The sequence below is a fragment of the Triticum aestivum genome, chromosome 3A (assembly GCF_018294505.1).
Source record: "Triticum aestivum cultivar Chinese Spring chromosome 3A, IWGSC CS RefSeq v2.1, whole genome shotgun sequence".
Taxonomy (NCBI): Eukaryota; Viridiplantae; Streptophyta; class Magnoliopsida; order Poales; family Poaceae; genus Triticum; species Triticum aestivum.
Window position 1 is genome coordinate 407370642 of NC_057800.1, and position 10298 is coordinate 407380939.

The window sequence follows — 10298 nt, forward strand, 5'->3', positions numbered from 1 at the left end:
AGGTATTCTAGAACTGTAACGATAAGATTATGATGACAACACCTCAGAGCTCAACTCCATGGGACACTTCCACTAAACCCCTGACAGGAGGCACCAAGACAATGTTCTCATCATAAAACCATCGGAACGATTCCAAGATACCCGCGTGATCCTAATTCTTTTTTTTGTGAAATTCGAGAAGAGAAGAGTCAAAACTCTACGTCAGGATGCCTTACCAGAGCGATGAGGAGACTGGGAAGTAAAAAGAATTCCTAAACTCTCCGATATATAATTCCTAATGACTCAAAACATTTTTCTAGACACAACTCGGCCGCTAAAAACGATCAAGCAATGGGGCTCCTAAGGTCGGGAAGGCTCTGATTACCAACTTGTAACACCCTCGATGCGACTATAGCTCCCACGTGTCGAGGCACGACTTAGAGACATAATCGCATTGAAGGCATATGTCGCAAGTTAGGCAATCTTCACAACATCCCATGTAATATGAATAATAAAGGGGAGATAACATAGTTGGCTTACACTCGCCACGTCAATCAAGTACATAAATAACATTACATCATCCAAACACTCATGGACCAACTACGGCGCCAAAATCAAAGAGAACCCAACATGCGACACGGTCCCAATCACCCCCAACTGGGCACCAGTACTGATCATCGGGAAAGGAAACATAGTATCGTTGAGAGTCTTCGTCAAACTCCGACTTGAGCTCGTACGCGTCTCCCGGAGCGGAATCATCAGGCCCTGCATCTGGTGTAATAGTAATCTGTGAGCCACAGGGACTCAGCAATCTTGCACCCTTGCGATCAAAACTATTTGAGCTTATAGGAATGGCAAGGTAAAATATGAGTGGAGCTGCAGCAAGCGACTAGCAAGTATGGTGGCTAACTTATTCGCAAAAGAGGGCGAGAAGAGGAGGCAAGCGCGAGCGAGAAGCTAGAGAACAACCTACGCAAACATTACTCCAACACCGTGTCCACTTCCCGGACTCCGCCGAGAAGAGGCCATCATGGCAACACACCCAGTTGATTCATTTTAATTAAATTAAGGTTCAAGTTATCTACAACCGGACATTAACAAATTCCCGTCTGCCCATAACCGCGGGCACGGCTTTCGAAAGTTCAATCCCTGCAGGGGAGTCCCAACTTAGCCCATGACAAGCTCTCATGGTCAACGAAGGAATAGACCTCCTCCCAAGACGTTCCGATCAGACTCGGTATCTCGGTAACTCAAGACACTTCGACAGGTTAAAACAAGACCAGCAACACCGCTCGAATGTGCCGACAAATCCCGATAGGAGCTGCACATATCTCTTTCTCAGGGCACACTCAGATGAGCAAGACGTCGGGTAAGCCAGCCCAGAGTTGCCCCTGGTAGCCCCGGACATCGCTCGGTTGGACCAACACTCAGAGGAGCACTGGCCCGGGGGGGTTAAAATAAGATGACCCTTGAGTCTGCAGAACCCAAGGGAAAGAAAAGGCTAGGTGGCGAATGGTAAGACCAATGTTGGGCATTGCTGGAAAAGCTTTAATCAAGGCGAACTATCAAGGGGTTCCCATTATAACCCAACCACGTAAGGAACGCAAAATCCGGGAACATAACACCGATATGACGGAAACTAGGGCGGCAAGAGTGGAACAAAACACTAGGCGAGAGGCCGAGCCTTCCACCCTTTACCAAGTATATAGATGCATTAAGATAACATGGCAATATAATGATATCCCAACAAGTAAATAAAAGATGTTCCAACAAGGAACGGCCTCCGATCTTCACCTGCAACTAGCAACGCTATAAGAGGGGCTGAGCAAAGCGGTAACATAGCCAATCAACGGTTTGCTAGGACAATGGTGGGTCAGAGGTTTGACATGGCAATTTGGGAGGCTTGCAAGCAAGTTGTAGGCATCGTAGCAATGGCATAGCAAAAGAGCGAGCAAACTAGCATAGCAAAGATAGTAGTGATTTCGAGGGTAGGATCATCTTGCCTGCACAGTTGTCAGAGTTGACTGGATCCTCAAAAGCAAACTCAAAGGGCTCCTCGTTAGCGAACTCGTCTCCCGGCTCTACCCAAACAAGACAAACAAGCAACAAGGATACAATCAACCACGTGCAAGAACAAGCAATATGTTGAAATGATGATATGCTATGCGGCATGCGATGCGGGATGCAAAATGCAAGATATGACAGGAAATGCATGAACCTGGCCTCAACTTGGAATTCCAAGGGTGCCACTGGAAAGATGAGATGAAATCGCTTGAAAACGATATAAAGAACGCCGGAACCGGAGTTACGGTTTGGAAATGGCAAGCATTTCAAAAATGACACCGGTCTGCGATTTACAGCAAGTAGGCATCTAAATGCAATGAGATGAACATGCTACAGCAATCAAACATGACAACAAAATACATGGCAGGGATGCACACAAGATGCTTAACAAAAGTCTAGCACTGAGCTATGGCAAATTCATCCATTAGGAGGTTCAAACAAGCATGGCAAAAACGCAAATGGTAAAACAGATCTCAGACTTGGTGAAATTAACACTTGTCTGGAATTTCAGATCATATAGCCCTCTTCGGAGCAACTAAACAACATGATACAGGACCTGAACATGACAAAGAAAGACATGGCATGGAGCTACTCAACAAGCTTAACAAAAGTCCCTTAGTGACTATGAGCCAAAAGGGATCACAAAATATACTAACAAGCACACGAACATAGCAAAAACATAATCAGTTTTCAGACTTAGTGAAAACTGGGACATGCTGAAACATAACTCACGAAGGCATGTTTACAAGCTCGATGCACTCACCACGGTGCAAGTCATGGCAAGACAAGCATACACCCATCAAGAAGGCACAAAATACAAGCTATACATGGCAAGAACAATAGCATAGCATGCACAGATCAACTACAATAACATCGGCAAAATCGCAAACAAGTTGACGATCTGCCCAGACTCACAACGAAGCAAAAGTAGAGCTCGATTGACTCAAGCTAGGGTGCTCCATAATTGCAAACAAAGACATGGATGGATAGAGCACTACAATATTAACAAAACTCCCTTACTGATCATCCTCAAAAGAGGCACGGATCACTAGGAAACAACAAGAACATATGGCATCATGAACTAAACAATCCCAGGACTTAGTGAAATTACTAAGTCCCTGAAAATAGAATTAGCAAGTGCACCACTTTGCAAGCTTGCACAAGTCACCACACACATCCTAAAAATACATGGGTTGCACCTCTGGATAGATGACAAAACCCTTAACAAAACATATGAAGAACTCACGGGCATATCAAGCACACATTAATCATGGCAAAAATGACAAAAGTGCTAAACGGAGTAACATATCTGACAATTAACTCAAGTAGCCCTCTTCTAACAGCATTTCGGGCATCAAGATGAACTCTAATGAAAATGATGCAATGGAATGAAATGATGTACTCTCTGAGATGAACATTTTGATATGCTATACTCTCGAGACTGGATCCGGCGAGGTCGCTCGCCGGTGACGATGGACGGTGGCGGCCGGAGCCTTGCTGGACGGAGGGGAGGCGAGGCCGGCCTTCGCCGGCGGCGAGGAGGGGCGGCGCGGCCGGGGACGGGCGGTGGCGGCCCGACGACGAGGCGGCGAAGGCGGCGCGGCGTCAGAGCGGCTCGGGGCGAGGCGGCGATGGCCGGCAATGGCGCGGCGGCGGCGGCGCGCGCCGGCGCCGAGGACGACGGCGGCGGGGATGCGGCAGGCGGCGGCGGGCGCTAGCGGGCCGCGGGGGCCGGCCTTGGGCTCTCGGGCCGGCGGGGATGTGGGGCGGCGGCGCGGCCAACGGGGCGGTGACACGTGGCGGCGACGCGGCCAACGGGGCGGCGACACGTGGCGGCGGTGGCGGCGGACGTTGTCCGGCTCCGCCCGGACACGTCTGGAGCGGCGGATCTGGGATTTTTTTTAGGGTTAGGGGGGAGAGGATCCGCGAATTTGGAATGGGGGGTGTATATATAGGCATAGAGGGGCTAGGAGAGTCCAAATGAGGTGCGGTTTTCGGCCACGCGATCGTGATCGAACGCTCTAGGACATGGAGAAGAGTTTGGTGGGTTTTGGGCCAAATTGGAGGGGTGTTGGGCTGCAACACACAAGAGGCCTTTTTGGTCCCTCGGTTAACCGTTGGAGTATCAAACGAAGTCCAAATGGTACGAAACTTGACAGGCGGTCTACTGGTAGTAAACCAAGGCCGCTTGGCAAGTATCGGTCCAATGCGGAATGTTTAATCCCCACACATGAAAGAAAGCTAGAAATGGCCACCGGAGGAGAACGAAGCGCCGGAATGCCAAACGGACAACGGGGGAAATGCTCGAATGCATGAGACAAACACGTATGCAAATGCAATGCACATGATGACATGATATGAGATGCATGACAATGATAACAACACACGGAGACAAAACCCAAACCCGAGGAAAAAAATAACTTAACACCGGAAACGGCAAGAGTTGGAGTACAAATTGGGAAATTTGCATCCGGGGTGTTATAAAGTCGATCTAGGTTTTCAATCTCGGTGCAACCGATTTGAACTTTTCGATCACACCGAGTTGTTCCACTCGGTCACATCGACAGGGTCAGGCTATATGTATCCCCGGGCCAAAATTTGGAAAATTTTCCGAACCCCTTCGCTCGCGCTCAGCCTGCTCTGCCTCCCGGGGTCTCCGGATCGTCCTCCTCATCGCCAGCTGCCTCCCGCCGCTGGTCTCCGCCGCCGTCAACGGGAATCATCTCCGCTGTTGCCGCCGTAGCAGGTCCATCGCCGCACTTAGGGTATGGACTTGATCCTTGTGCTAATCCCTCTCCGATTCCTAGCACATCGTTTTGCCATGTATCTTGCCACGATTGAGATCACTCTATCCAGCGAAATCACTCCGTAGTTTAGTCGTGGACTGAGAATTTAGGGTTAGGTTTCCGCCGAAATCATCTCGGACCAACCGAGTTGTTGAAATCGGTTCCACCAATTTGGCTAAGGCCATTGCACATGTGATTCTCGGTCTGACCGAGAATTGCAAATTGGTGTGACCGAGTTCAATACTTTGTGAAACCCTAGCAGTCTCGGTGCCACCGAACTGTGACCCGGTCTGATCGAGTTCACTAGTTTAGGTTCCAAAAGCTGCTTCGGTATCACCGAGTTTTCAAGTCGGTAGATCCGAAATGCTTTCTGTGGAAAACTAAAACTAAGTTTTTGACTCATTCTTTTGCAAAAACCTCTATACTTTGTGATGCTTATCCAATCTACCTCATCTATAATCTATTCACAGAGTCTGCTGTCAGTGTTTGCATCATGTCAGATCAGAGTGACAGTCAGAACAAGTCTGAGGAGCAAGTTAACATGAGTGAGGGCACTAGTCCCTCTAGCAGCTTTGATGAGGGAAGCAGGAGTACACCCAGCAACTTGCCTAAGGCAGCCACTAGGACCAGAAAGAAGAGAACCTCAGATTCTGAGGATGAGGACTATGTGGCTGTTGAGAAAGAGGCCACCTCAAAGAGGAAAGTCCTCAAAAAGGAATATGGCACAGCTGCTGTCACTAAGCCAGGAATGAAGCAAAAGGTTCCTGCCAAGAGAGTTCCCATGTCAAAGGCTAGAACATCCACTCAAGAGACTTTGGGATCTGCATCCAAAGAATAGGTTGTGGCAGAGAAGAAAAGGAAGGAAATGGTCAAGAAGACCACTGCCAGAGTGCTTGGGAGATCTTCAATAATGAGAGATTCTGAAGAAGAGGAAGAGGATGCCGCACCAGCACCCAAAGCTCAAAAGCTTATGGGAGATGCTATAAGGGCAGGGGCTGTTCCATCTAAGCCCAAAACTGCTCCTAAGACTACTGGTCCAGCTCCAAAGCCAAAACCCAAGAGGATCACCAGGAACATCCCTACTGAGGAGAAGAACAAGGCCCCAGTGCCTCAAGCTGCTGAAGAAGAAGATGATTCTGTTGTTTTGAGGAAGTTGAAGCCCAAAATTCCAGATCACAATGATGCACACCCAGTTGCAGAGAATATGAAAATCAGGAAGGATTCAGGATTGAGGCTATGGAGAGAGCCTGATCCATATGCCACTAGGAGAAGGACTGATGTGGACTACAGGTTCCATACAAAGGAACAACAGGATTTCTATGATACTATTTTACTTGACAAGAAGCCCATAGTGTGTGACATGAGATGGGTTGATTCAAAATTCATTGAGGAACATGAAGAGCACTTCCCTGGTGTATATGACAGCTTCAAGGCATGTGGAGTCGATGAGTTTGTGGCTCAGAAACTCACAAAGTGGAATGACAAGCTTATTATGCAGTTATACTCCACATCTCATTTCTATCCAGATGGAAGGATTGTCTGGATGTCTGAAGGTACTAGGTACCAGTCAACGGTTGAAGAATGGGCAAAATTGATCAATGCTCCTAAGGAGAATGAAGATGACTTAGATGTCTATGCCAAGAAGAAGAAGGATCACAACACCATGGCACATATGTACAAAGAGATCCCAGATGCTGCTCTTGAGACACACAAGTTTGGATCAGTACATTTCCTTTTGTCAGGTTTGCCAACAATCAACTGGATCCTCAGGCACACTCTTTTTCCAAAGTCAGGTGATCACAAGATGATCAGAGGCCATGCAATTAACCTGCTTCACATATTTGATGTGCCTCAAAAGTTCAAAGTCATGATCCTAATTGTGGAAACCATAAAGAGAATAGCTGCAGATCAAAGAGAAGTTGTGGGTATGCCCCACAGATCCAGGAGCTAATCAACTCCAAGATGGGCACTGGCACATATCTCTTGGACAAGGAACACATGCCCATCTACCCAGACTTTGAGAACAACACTGTGGTGATGGATGAAAATAAACCATCTTATGTGCAAGCACAAGCAAAGAGGGAGAAGGCAAGGACTGAAAAGGCTGCAAAGATGCCAACCATTGATGAGGCATCTCAGTATCTTCTGAAGAGCAAGCAAGATCAGCTTGGCTACTTGATTGCCTCCACTCCGAGGATTGAGAAGGGATTGGCCACCCTGACTCAAAACCAGGAGAGCTTGGAGAGGATCATGGAGCAAAAGTTCTATGATTTAGATGTGAAGGTCACTGAGATCCAGTCAGTTGTTGAGCAACTTTAGGATGAAGTGCAGGAGAAGAATGGCAAGTCTACCACTGATGCTTTTTCTAGAGTGCCCAGAGGACAGAGATATGCTATAGTGCCTGTTACAGACACCAGAGCAACTTCATCTGCACCAGCTACAACTTCAATGCCACTAGCTCCAACACCCACTCCACCAGCTCCATCTACATAAATTGATGCCTTTGTCCTTGGAGTTTTATCTACACCACCACCCGAAGACCAAGCCTGAGAGTCGATCTAGCACTATGCATTTTTATGAACTTTTTGGTAACTTGTTGCCAAAGGGGGAGAAAATGTATAGATCATAGGCTTCGAGAGAGAGTGTTGCTCTTTGTTCTCTCTTATTGTTTGGTGGTTGAACCTTGTTTATTTGCTTATTTGAGATACTTTATGCTTTTGTGTGATGCTTGGATGATCATGTGTTTGATCATATGCTACCTTAATGCTTGTTGGATGACATTATCTTTTTATATCCCCATATGATCATTCACTTTGCTTGGTGATGAGTGCATGTATCTCATTATTATCATTTTGATCGCTCCACCAAGATGTATGTGACGTGGAAGAGTAACCCATGTTCCTAACTCATTGTGCATTTGCAGTCCAAAGCAAATCTTAAATTATGCACAAATTTAGGGGGAGCTCTTGCTTTTCACATACTTCTCAAAGCGACAATGTGTATCACTCTTATTATCATTTGTCGAAGCTTTGATCTATATGTTGTCATCAATTACCAAAAAGGGGGAGATTGAAAGTGCAACTATCCCTAGGTGGTTTTGGTAATTCCTAACAACATATAGCTCATTGAGCTAATGCTATTTCAAGATTAATATCTCAGGAAAGCTCAGTGATTGGCATGGCATGGATGAGAAAAGTGGACCCCTCAAAATGCTAAGGACAAAAGGATTGGCTCAAGCTCAAAGCTCAAGACTCTACATTTTCTATTTTAGTGATCCAAGATCACATTGAGTCTATAGGAAAAGCCAATACTATCAAGGAGGGATGAGGTGTTGCTTAATGAGACTCTTGCTCAAAATGCTTAGTGATATGCTCCAAAACCCTCAACTACTTTCTCATATCCACATACGACCTAAACCAAAAGTCAAACTCGGCCCCACCGATTCTTTCTATCCGGCGCCACCAAGTTTAGATGGCATAGCCACTGCCACAAACCCTAGGCAAATCAGTCTCACCGATAGGGATCTCGGTCTCACCAAGATGGGATTGTAATATCTCTGTTTCCCTTCGTAACGTTTCGGTCCCACCGAGATTGCAATGTAAACTCTCTGTTTCCCTTTCGTAACATTTCGGTCTCACCGAAATGAGCGAATTGGTCCCACCGAGTTTAGCTGACCAACTCTCTGGTTAACTTATTACCAAAATCAGTCTCACCGAGTTTGTGTAATCAGTCTCACCGAGATTACGTTATGCCCTAACCCTAACCATATCGGTCCTACCGAGTTTCATGTCGGTCCCACTGAAACTCCTAACGGTCACTAGCTTTGCTGAATTGGTCCGACCGAGTTTATCAATTCGGTCCCACCGAGATGGGAAGTTGTGTGTAACGGTTAGATTTTGTGTGGAGGCTATATATACTCCTCCACCTCCTCTTCATTTGTGGAGAGAGCCATCAGAACAAACCTACACTTCCAACTTACTCTTTCTGAGAGAGAACCACCTACACTTGTCTTGAGGCCAAGATATTCCATTCTTACCATGTGAATCTTGATCTCTAGCCTTCCCCAAGTTGCTTTCAACTCAAATCTTCTTTCCACCAAATCCATGTCCTGTGAGAGAGAGTTGAGTGTTGGGGAGACTATCATTTGAAGCACAAGAGTAAGGAGTTCATCATCAACACACCATTTCTTACTTCTTGGAGAGTGGTGTCTCCTAGATTGGCTAGGTGTCACTTGGGAGCCTCCGACAAGATTGTGGAGTTGAACCAAGGAGTTTGTAAGGGCAAGGAGATCGCCTACTTCGTGAAGATCTACCGCTAGTGAGGCAAGTCCTTCATAGGCGACGACCATGGTGGGATAGACAAGGTTGCTTCTTCGTGGACCTTTCATGGGTGGAGCCCTCCGTGGAATCGTGCAGCCGTTACCCTTCGTGGGTTGAAGTCTCCATCAACGTGGATGTACGATAGCACCACCTATCGGAACCACGACAAAAACATCCATGTCTCCTATTGTGTTTGAATCCTCCAAACCCTTCCCTTTACATTCTTGCAAGTTGCATGCTTTACTTTCCGCTGCTCATATACTCTTTGCATGCTTGCTTGAATTGTGTTAACATTTCTTGACTTGTCCAAAGTTGCTAAAATCTGCCAAGAACTAAAATTGGAAAAAGGATAAGTTTTTATTTGGTCAAGTAGTCTAATCACCCCCCCTCTAGACATACTTTCGATCCTACAATGCGCTATATCGTAAGGGACCGATTGGATCCAAAAGTTTAATGCCATGGTTAGAATTTATTCTTAATACTTTTATCATAGTTGCGGATGCTTGTGGGAGGGTTAATCATAAGTAGGAGGTTTGTTCAAGTAAGAACAACACCTAAGCACCAGTCCACCCACATATCAAATTATCAAAGTAGCAAACACAAATCAAACCAACATGATGAAAGTGACTAGATGAAATTCCCGTGTACCCTCAAGAACACTTTGCTTATCATAAGAGACTGTTTTGGCATGTGCTTTGCCTCAAAAGGATTGGGCTACCTTGCTGCACCTTTATTACTATTATCGTTACTTGCTCGTTACAAATTATCTTGCTATCAAACTACTCGCTACTTACAATTTCAGCACTTGCAGACAATACCTTACCGGAAACTACTTGTCATTTCCTTCTGCCCCTTGTTGGGTTCGACACTCTTACTTATCGACTAAAATTGATCCCTATACTTGTGGATCATCGAAGCTATTTTCTGGCGCCGTTGCCGGGGAGTGAAGCGCCTTTGGTAAGGAAACATTTATATAGTGTGCTGAAATTTATTGTCACTTGTTACTATGGAAAACAATCCTTTGAGGAGTTTGTTCGGGGTATCTACACCTTGTTTGGAACCACAATTAGCTACTCCTCAACCTACTGCACCTACTGAAAATATTTAATATGAAATTCCTTCGGGTATGATAGAACAACTACTAGCTAAT